We start from the raw sequence: 11,681 nt of genomic DNA on the forward strand, positions 1-11,681 counted from the left end.
TTAATCTATTCTTAGTTTTTTAAAAGAAAGTGAAATAAACTTTGAAATTGATCTTAATACAAGAAGAGTAAATTCTGCATATATACAGAGACTGTATAGTGTATATGTTACTGCCAAAGCCCGAAGTTGGCAACTTCACGAACTGGCCAGCCCAGTTGACCCAGTCAATGTCCGAAATTCGTGCTTTCGCAAGGCTTGGCCGGTCCGTCCCTATATCGATCTCTATGATTCGGGGTCATCACCACGTTGGCGTATTTTTTTTTTTTTTGTGATAATTATGACCATTTATAATTAGCCATAGCTAACCATAATTATTGCGGTTAGCTATGGCAACCCTAATGATCAAAGGAATATGAATATCGATATCTTAGCGATCCTTTTATAGGAATAAGCATATGGGGGCCGATGAAAGCCCGGATTTCAGATACTAACCTGATCAACTGGGCCAGCCAGTTCGCGAAGTGGCCAACTTCAGGCTTTGGCAGTAACATATACAACGTGCATTGGCGTACGCCCCTCAAGCCGAGATTATAGTGTTATTTTGCTAGAAAAAACGTAACCCGCCCCCCCCCCACCACTTTGAGAAGAAAAAAAAATTGAAACCCCCCTTGAGAAAATTTTGCGTACGCCTATGACAACATGCATGCTCAAACCATGGCCCGCGGGCCAAATGTGGCCCTCGGAGTCATCTGATGTTGCACACGACCTCAAACCTAATTTTGTAAAAATGAACTAAGCGACACATTTCTAGATCACTTAAGTGATCCGCGGTGCAGTTCCATATCACTTGAGTGGCATGGGGAATTTGTCCCTGGAAAGTGAGTTTCCAGGGACACGAAGAACTGTGAAGAAATCATAGACAAAACATAAAACTTTCCAGTGAAAAATGGTGAGGAAAAATGCAACTATATATATATATATACATATATATACTCTTTCATAATCCAGAAGAGCCTTCTCAACCCATAGGCCCCTGTATGCATGACCCAGGGTCTCATATCCAAAGAGGACCTACTGGATGAGAGATATGGTACTATGATTTTCAAACGCAAGTGCATAAGTGTGTAAGCTGTTACTTCCAGCTAAGCATGGGGCCCCAAAACCAGTGCCGTCTTAACGCATGGGCCCACCCGGACACGACCTGGGGGCCTCAGAAAAACGACACGTAGTTGAGTTTTTCGAGAATTTTCTGGGTAGGGCCTCAGAAAAATCCCTTGGCCCGGGGCCCATGATGCTCTTAAGACGGCCCTGTCCAAAACATCACTTTGCCCGAGGACTTTGATGCTGAGAAGGTCATGTATATAACCTCCACAAGAAGGGAGCTCACTGAACAGGCCCAGGGTGATATGTCGGGAGGGTCGGTGGTGTATTATGGTGTAGGTCGGTGGTGTATTATGGTGTAGGTCGGTGGTGTATTATGGTGTAGGTCCGTTGGATCGTTCGTTGTACAGATTTCCCACAGAGCAATTTTTCCCATATAATTGGGCTCTTGGGAGGGATGACCTCCCGCCTTCTGGGTCCGTGCCTGGGAAAGAGATCGATCTTATTTTTAAAAAGGAAATGAGGGTGGAGGCTCTTTTCAATTAAATTTGAAAAATATGAACTTTTTTTCTCCCGTTTGGAGATTGTTTTATGAACTCGTATTTTTTGAGACTTTGAACATCATCACTTGTTTACTATATGGGTTCGGACTTCGTGTTGTGGTGTAGGCCAGGGGTTCTTAACCTATGGGTCGAGACCAAAATTTGGGTCGCGGGGGCTTCCAAGATGGCGCTTTCAAATTCACTTGGAGCCAGAGATTCTTGAGCTATTGGTCACGATACAAATTTGATTCGCAGGGGGCTTTCGAGATGGATCGTAAAAAAATTCACTTCCAGGCAGAGATTCTTAAGCTATATTGGTCTCACGACCCAAACTTGATTTTTAGAGGCTTTCGAGAGAGGTCGTTCAAATCTACTTGCAGCCAGGGAATCTTGAGCTATGGGTGACTATCCGAATTTGGTTCGCAGGGCTTTCCGAGATGGGTCGTACAAATCTACTTACAGTCAGATGCTTGAGCAACGGGTCACGGCCCAAACTTGACTCGCAGGAGCTTCCTAAATGAGTCGTAAAACTCCATTTACGGTCCTGTTATAAATACATTTATTAGGTCACTGGTTTCACTAATTTCGAAAACAAAAAGTCCCATGGGTCGCCAAGCTGATTCTGTTGTTGATTTTAGGTCGCGGCTGAAAAGGATAAGAGCCCTTGGTGTAGGCAATACACCGAATTGAAAAAATAGAATCCTTCATTTAAAACCAAATAGAGTTTTTTTTCTAGAATAATGCAAAATCGCATAGAACTATCTCTATAATATATGCTAATGTTTTCCATTAAAGTGCTCTTTTCTCAAAACTGTATTTTTTGTTAGATAAGGAACATTTTTTTAAACACCACTTATTCAAAATGTCTTGAAACTTTGTGTGTCTCTCAACGCTAAGGTGGCATTGAGAGAAGGTAAGGCATTTGAAGCCAAGATCGTGCACCATCCCCCCTCAACCTCCAGTATTGGCTACTTCTTGCTTCTTGGGAGATGATACGTATTGTGTGTGTATCAGAAATTAACCTTTCACCGGTAGAATTAAGATTTAAACTGATTTTTAAAATTTTTTTCCTGTTATTTTTCCTTCTGATCCCTTACTTTAGAGCAGGCATCTTCAACTCGTTGCTCGCGAGCAACACGGTGCTCTTTGAAGCACCCAGAGTGTTCAATGTGCGTGTCTGATTTCGTGCTCGCGAGCACTTGACCAACGTTCCAATTTAACACCTCGTACAAATTGCATTCAAGGATTGAAATCACCTTGATTTCATGCATTCGTATGCCAAACTTACCGTAAAGGTACTCTTCTTTTGATGATGGGTACAAGCAGTGCTAGTGACAAGAAAAAGGATGAAGACCTCTGATTTAGAGATAGCAAAAAAAAAATTCATGAAAAAAAAATCCCGTATGCTTTGTGGACCTGCCCATGTCCATACAAACAACATTAAAATAAAAAAACAAAAATAAATAAAAAATTAAATTTGATTCTTCCTTCAAAATAGATGGATTTAAGAAAAATTAAATTTATGACATAAGTACTGAAATGAATGAAATTTTTGTTTTGTAAATTAAGTTTGTAATCTCACAAGCTCAGCAAAAAAACAGTCAAGTAGTTTCATGTAATAAGAATATTTTTTTCTAATTAATAAAATCGATGTAACCAGGGCCTCAACTACGGGGAGCAGGCAGGTCTCGTGCCCCGGGCACTGGACCAGAGGGGGCGCAAATTTTATTCTCAAATCTCTCCTTCAAAATTACAAGGCGGCGCCAAAATGCGCACTTGCCCCTGGTGACGAAACATCTAGTTGCGGCTCTGGATGTAACCAATTGGGAACATTGGCGGTTAAAAGGTTAGGATCTAATGAATGAAAATGAATGAAATTTCAATCACGTGTATATGCACGCCTTTCATTAGATACATTAATCTCCATACACGTACATCAAGCTGATATAACGTCAACGAACACGAATGCATCAATTCCTGATGTGTATCATTATTTCAACAGCACTAAACACTTATTTTTAAAAAAAAAGCTATTTTTATCGCGTGCGGACAGCGTTCATAAATCCTGAAAGCATCATCTATAAAATAGCTTAAATTTTGGATTTCTGTTAACGGAAGGCAAACAGCTGGTCTTTCTATTTGGAACAGATGGTTAGAAATTTTAAGTGAAAGAAAAAGATGAAGAATAGCAGAAAAACAGGCAGCCCCTGAACGGAGGATTTTTTTTAAATCCCCCTATAGAGTACAGTACTCACTGTAGGTACTAGCTGCCGACGAGGACGCCAACAAGCAACTCCCCCCGTCTGTACTATAAGCAGATGTATATCACTACGTCTCAGAAAAATCCATTCTTCTATTTCCCCTTCCCTTGATAATTGAGCTCAGAGAAAACATATGCAGCTATAGTGCATGTGAAATTCATACAAAACATACTATGCTTATACTTTTTAATTTTTTTTTTTCTGTTCAAGAGTTTCAACTTCCGATTAATTTTTTTTTTCAAGGACAAGAGAGGGATATCAAATATCAAACCACACATTACAGATGTTGGTTTAAACTGAATTCTAATTTGGCTTGTATACAGGACCGCAACTAGATGCTTGGTCAACCGGGGAGAGCACTCATTTTGGCGACCCCTTGTCCTTGTAATGCTGAAGGAGAGGTAAAGGGTGAGATTTGCGCTCTCCCTCCTCTGGTCCAGCGCCAGACCTGCCTGCTCCCACCCTCCTAGTTGCGGCCCTTTCTATATACATTTCAGTATCCATTAATGTACGTATTTTGTAGAAATCGTCACTTTAATGAATTCGTCATGTAATTGCCATTAGAAACTAACAAGTGTGAGTTAAACAGAACGTGAATTATAAAATATAAAACAATGCAATATATACAGTCAACCTTCGGTACACGAACGGCTCGGTTTGCGAACAATTCGGTTTACGAACCCACAAAAAAAAATTGAATCTCTAAGAAAGGATATTTCAGAAGTCTGTGGCACGTGGCTTTTTTATTTATTTTTTATTTTTTTGAGAGTGAGAAGAGTGTTCGAGGATTTGATTTTTCATCTGAGTAATGTTCCATCTCCCAAATACGACTCATATTATCCGCCCTGTGGTCCATGGGTCAGCAGGTCATTTCAAACTTCAAGCAAGTCTACATCAGAGAACTTTTTCAAAAAGGTTTTACACTAACTTTTGGCATAAAAAAACTCACTCTCAATGACTACTCAAAACATTATTTCAATATTCTACATTCCACATTGCGAATTTCATTTGCAACCATTGGCAAAGCTCAGCAGCAAATATTTTACAGAACTATGAATTTGGTGTGGAGAGGATTTGGTGACCAGATTGTGTTGCGGGCTGTGATTTTGAGAGTTTTGACACGGAGGTTATAGATGATATCAATGTAACAAGGCGTGGCCCCCAGGCCGTTTTCATTTCGTCTCTTTCATATCGTGGTTATTTTTCCAATAACGTATCAATTCATCTTACATTGGCTCCTATAGGAAAAATTGTTTCGACAAAACAACGATCCTTTCCCTCATGCATGCTGTTCTTTTCCAACTTTTCTCCAATTTGTGAATTATAATTTCTCAGCAAATATTTTAATTTGAAACATGGAATTTATTTTTGTGTTAATTCTCAGCAATAACTTTCTAATTGGAAGTTAGAGGACAGGCGAACCGTATAAAAAATGTAGATTTTTTTTATTCTGTGACACACCGTATTTTCACTCTCGAAACCGGTACAGAGTGATGCTTGAACACATTTTGAGCATTTTTCAAATTAGAACCATATTTCTACGACGAACGGTTGATGAGATAAAGGCCGAGTTAGGATTTATAGGACACCCTGTATAAATAAGTGATATCCCATTTAACTTATGGGGTATATAAATCAATTTTCACAATTCAATGTTACATAAAAATATAGAGATGGAAAAGCCATTAGCCATGTTTCATAAGGATAAAATAAGTATGTGAAAATTTTTAATTGAAGCCTCGTTGTCATTAAGAAGACGAAATACGTTCATATTTGCACATTGAGTTTTTGTCTATCTAGGAATCATTTACATATATAATAAAAATAATATTTTCGTGATGCTTTTTTCACTTGAAGTATTCTAGTTATTCAAACTATCGAAATCTCTGTGTATTCCGAACATTCAGAGCAAATTGCAAGTGACTGTATTTGGATAATTCCATCTTTATGAAAATCGGAATCTGAACATACTGTCAACAAAATGCAGACAACTCGACATTTTTTCGAAATTTTTTTTTTTTCATACCTTTCATATGGTTTTTTTTTTTTTTGATTTTCAGACACTTTATGTGTTTAAATTCATGAAAAACTTTTCGCGAGAAGGTCGTATTCAATTAGTGTTTTATGAAAGACTTATTGAATACAAAGTGGTCATAAAAGTCATAGGATAAGAAAGAAATTCATTTCTCTTCAAGGCATAAATAAGCAACTGCAGTAATTATAAAAACTGTAGGTGGTTTTATATCAAGTACACATACAGGTTGATTCAGAAAAACATCGCCAAACTGAAAGGGCAATTCAAGCATATGATAACAATCCCAAATCATATAGGAACATAGGTGCGCAAACGCCATCCGGAGCCGCTACAGGGATATTTTGCGCCTCACACTTTCAAAACAAATTTCGAACTCAGTAAGCATGAAGTCGCAGTTCTGACAACACAAATACGTTAGGAGGCCACATATACACTCAGAGTCAGAACACACATTCCTACATGTACCGATTCGTTAGAAATTCCACACGGACTGCATGCTTGCTACAACAACTACCGTACAACTAACCGTACATGTAACTCGTACACATTTCTCTGCGGAATGTCTAACGAATCGGTACACGTCGGAATGTGTGTTCTGAGTGTATGTGTGGCTCCTAACGTATTTATATTGTCAGAACTGCGACTTCATGCTTGCTGAGTTCGAAATTGTTTTGGAAGTGTGAGGCGCAAAAAATCCCTTAGCGGCTCCGGATGGAGTTGGCGCACCTGTGTTCCTGCGTGATTTTGGATTGGTATCATATGCTTGAATTGCCCTTTCGTTAGTTTGCCGATGTTTTTTCTGAATCAACCTGTATGTACATGGGTTTAAATTATTATATAGTCGGTTCTGTATATAGATTGAATAAGCTAGAAAACATTTTTTTCGATCAACTCATAAGCAATGGTACAGGGTGGTTATAAATAAACTGACACTACTCAGACGTATGTAGCGCCCATTCTGATAGAGGTATTTTGATGAAACTTGGTAATCCAGGATGTATGGACCATGGGAAAAAGAAAGACTCAATAAAAAATAGTTAAATTTTTTACCACCAGTTGAGAAAGTGACGCTTTTTTTATAGCAGTTATCTTTTTTCCATGGTCAAAATATACCAGGTTTATTTGCAATAGAAATAGAATGGGCGCTACATAGGTCGGCGTAGTGTCAATATAATGGAACTGACACTACTCAGCTTAATTATGCTGAACTATGTAGCGCCCGTTGTGGTTGACGTATTTTATTGGAACGTGTGTGTGTGTGTTTGTGTGTGTGGTATATACGCTGTTTGGGTCATGAGAAAAAGCAAAAGCTGCGATATAAAAGCGCCATTTTTATTTTTTTTATTGAATATTTTTTTAATATACAAATTATTTTTTGGGTTTTTTTTTTTATTGTATCTATTTTTTATTGAATCTCTCCCCCCTCCTCCGGTCCATACATCCTATATTACCAAGTTTCATCAAAATACCTCCATCAGAATAGGCGCGTCTGAGTAGTGTCAGTTTATTTATTAACACTCTGTATTAGTTCATACGTGTATTCAACGATCTTCATCAAGAATAGCAAAATCTAATAAATCCACTTTTTAGATTTTCGGAATTACAAATGAATACGCACGTAGACTACATTAAACATGCATTTTCCAATGAGAAATATAATTAAATTTGTAAGTTTGTTTAAGACCATAAAATTGCTATAAAAATAATATTTTTTTGTGCCCTTCCTTAAAATAAAATTATGGAATTTTAACTAAAAATCAAGTTATTAAAATTTAAGACTAAACTTTAAAAATATAATTTTTTATGTTATTTTATACTAGTATTAATAAGACGAATTCTGTCCTTATTTATTTTTTAAAATATTTTGGTTGGCTTTTTTTTCCACGAGCTGGTTATATATACACTCAGTGCCATAAAAATTTGCGCACCAAGAAGTAATTGTCGGATCGTAACGAAACTTAGCATGGAGATACGTGTCTAGCAGATATGCAAAGATGCATAGCGGGATTGCGCAATGTATAATGTCACCAGAGGGCGTTGAACTTCGTTCTCCTTGGCGTATATTAAAAAAGTACGCAAAGGAATTTTGCCTGTACTTAATCTGTTGCAGAAGAATGTTTTTCATTAGGGATGCCGTTACGCCCCCATTGAAGACAATATGATCAGCTGTCAGAGTTCGAGAGGGGAAGAATCATGGGGATGATGGAAGCCGGTGGTCAGCTCGGTGAGTAGCTCGCCACTTAGGCCGATCTGACTTTACTGTGAGGAGGTGTTGGGTCCAGTGGGTGAGAGAGAGGTCGAATGTGTGCACGGCGGCCAGGCTCAGGATGCCCTCGGCAGACCAATATCCGAGAAGACTGTTATATCACTCGACAAGCACGCACAGCGCCAACTGCATCATTGTCCGCTATTCGGACACAGGCAGTAGCTTCACTACAGTCCCTACGTCCGTACCGTCGCGAGGCGCCTTGCTGAAGAACATTTGGTATCGCGGCGCCCATTACGTGTGCTACCAACGACACCCACTCACCGTTTGGAGTAGTGTCGAGCTCGACGGGATTGGACCGCAATCGAATGCAACCGGTCGTCTTCAGCGACGAGTCGAGATTCAATTTGGGCAGTGATGACAACCGTGTACGCGTGTGTGGAGGCCCGGTGGCGAACGCCTCAATCCTGCCTTCACTATACAGCGGCACACATCTCGCACAACTGGTGTGGTGGTATGGGGTACCGTCACATACGACACCCGGTCACCTCTAATATTCATCCACGGTACCATGACAGCCCAGTGGTACGTTCAAGACATACTTCAGCCACATGTGTTGCCACTCATGGCATGGCTCCCAGGAGGCATTTTTCCACACACAGCAAGTGTGTCACAGTAATGCCTCCGCCACATTAACACCCTTCTTTGGCCTGCTCGATCCCCAGATTTGTCACCAATCGAGCACATCTGGGATCACTTGGGGCGGCAAGCTGGGCAGCGTAGGAATCTGATTGAACTAGAGGCTCGCTTACAGCAACTGATGTGTAATGAGATGACGCAGGACACCATACGGGACTTGTATTCCTATATGCCGTATCACACTTACCCCCGTAATACACCCGTATCACATCGTGTATTCAAGCTAGAGGTGGCCCAACGGGGTACTAGAACCTCCATTCATTTGTAGTTTTTTCTGTAACAAATGATTGTTTTGCTTTAATTATATAATCACTTACTTATAATAAACGTTGTACTCACATATATAAAATATCGTTGTATTCGGACAACTCTTTCTTGGTGAGCAAATTTTTATGGCAATGAGTGTATACATATTTTTTCAAAATTAAAAAAAATAGTCTTTGATCTTAAAAGGGTGGTAACGTAAAATAAGTACATATTATTATTTCTATTAATACTTTTATTATTGGGTTCATTTTGTTGGGTTCTACAATTTTACGACTTCATACGAAATAATTATGGGAATTGGAATTGATGAACAAATTTCGAATGGTATTGACACATACAGGGCTGCAACTATAAGGAGGACGGGGGGGGGGGGGTCTGATGATCCATTCACTTGATCACGAAAGGAGCCAAGATTACTCTTTAAGCACCAAAAATGAAAAATAAAATCTCTCTAAGGACAAGGGCATTGAGTTGAAGATGAGTAAAAACAGACTTCATATTTGGCAACATTCTGATATCAGTTATAATTTTTGCTTCTGTGTGTGGAATTAATACAATAATTTAGTGACTAATATAATTCGTTTCCATTGATAAAAAAATTTTGACATCGCATTCGCTGATTCAACTTATTTACAAACACAGAATATGTCACATTTTTACCAACCCTTGTTGAACTCATTAAAAAAAATATATGCATATACAGGGTGACCGGTTAAGTCCCTTGGCCGCAAATTATTGGTGAACCGTTGATACTACAGGCATACTTCCAACTAAAAAAAGTATCCAAATTACGTGCATATCACCCAGCATATCCCAGTACCGTCTTAACGCATGGGCCCACCCGGGCGCGGCCCGGGGGCCTCAAGAGAAGAGGGGCCTCAGAAAAATTAGAAGTAGTTGAATTTTTCGGGAATTTTCTTGGTAAAGCCGAGAACAGAGAAATCGCTTGGCCTATGATGCTCTTAAGACGGCCCTGATATATCCTCATATAATTCTGATTCTTCAACAAATGAAATTGGGAAGTTTCAGTTTAATACAGTACACACAATAAGGATTAGTGACGTATTAACGGGAGGGTCAACAAGGCCTTTCTCTAATCATTGATTTTTTTCTCATTGTGAACGCCGATCCCATACTGTGTTTTAACACGAAAAGGCATTTTTTTAAGTAAGGTAAAAAATTGGAAAGGCGCATTCCCCCCCCCCCCGAAAGTATTTATGCCTCGAGCCCCACGAAATCATCATTAGACTAAGTCACCGTTTTTCCGCTGAAATGACCCCCATTCCCTCCACTTTTGGATTTAGACTCATAGATATTACGGAATTGTCGTCTCACCAGTTGAAATACTCATACTTATTATAATAAATATTCACCAAGATCTGTGGAATTTACAGTATATTGGTTCGATATTACGTTTGGCTTCACGGGTAGCATCAGATGACTTCAAGGGACATATTTGACTCAAGGACAATGAGCTGAGTATGTATACCCTAAACTATACGGCCAAGGGCGTAGCCAGGGGGGGGGGGACTTGGGGGTCTGGTCCCCCCCCCCCGAAATGTGAGAAAATGACCGAAAAAAGGGAAAAAGATGGCCAAATCCATTGTTCTGTCACTTTGGTCCCCCCCCCCGAAATGAAAGTGGTCCCCCCCGAACGAAATTTCTGGCTACGCCCCTGTATACGGCAGGGTATAAATGCTAAAATCAGGACCGCAACTAGGGGGAGCAGCGGGTCTTGCGCCCCGGGCCAAGACCGTACTTCGGGGGGGGGGCGAAATGTGAGAAAATGCCTAAAAAGAGGGGGAAAAGATGGCCAAATCTATTGTTCTATCACTTTAGCCCGAAATGCAAGTGGCCCCCTGTGAACAAAATTTCTGGCTACGGGCCTGTCCCGGGCTTTGTGGGGGGGGGGGGTCAAATTTTATTCTTCAACCTCTCCTTCAACATTACGAGGAGTCCCCAAAATGAAATAAAGTTGAAATAATATGTAAGAATTTTCTCAAAAACTATTGCCTGTTCTGTTGCACTATTTATGCCCTCTGATGGCCAAGTTAGAAAATGACTTATAGTTTACAGCCATTTTCGTACGACTGGACAAAAGCAACCATACCCAAGCTGGGATTCGAATTAAGACCTGCACAGCAGAAGGATGATCTTCTAACCACATAATTATCAGGCAGAGAAAAACACTAAAATAAAAAATAAATTAAAGTGATTGTATAACGCAAAGTCATTTTAAGAGCATCATGGGCTTCCTTATGTTCTGTGGCTCAAAGTGTCTACCAATTCCAGTGCTTACTCTCGAAGGTCATAGCATCGAATTTGATCTTCACGAGGCCCGCTGGCCGTACCCGAGTGAGTCCATGCACTAAAACGGCCATGTGTACTGTAGTATTCGGGCCTTTTTCGCAAAACTGAAATACAGTCGAATCTCGTTTTAACGAATACCGTTATAAGAAAAATCTCGTTTTTACAAACACTTTTCTAATCCCCAAATAAGTTTTCAAGGAACAATGCAAAAACCTGAAATTCTTTTACAACGAAATTTTGTTATAGCGAAGCGATTTATCCGGTCTCTTGGAGTTCGTTATAACGGGATTCGACAATAATTCAACCACATTGGCGGATCG

The sequence above is a fragment of the Pholcus phalangioides genome, unplaced genomic scaffold (assembly GCF_987345545.1).
Source record: "Pholcus phalangioides strain wild (caught in Gottingen) unplaced genomic scaffold, Ppha-v1.0 ptg000039l_1, whole genome shotgun sequence".
NCBI classification, from domain to species: Eukaryota; Metazoa; Arthropoda; class Arachnida; order Araneae; family Pholcidae; genus Pholcus; species Pholcus phalangioides.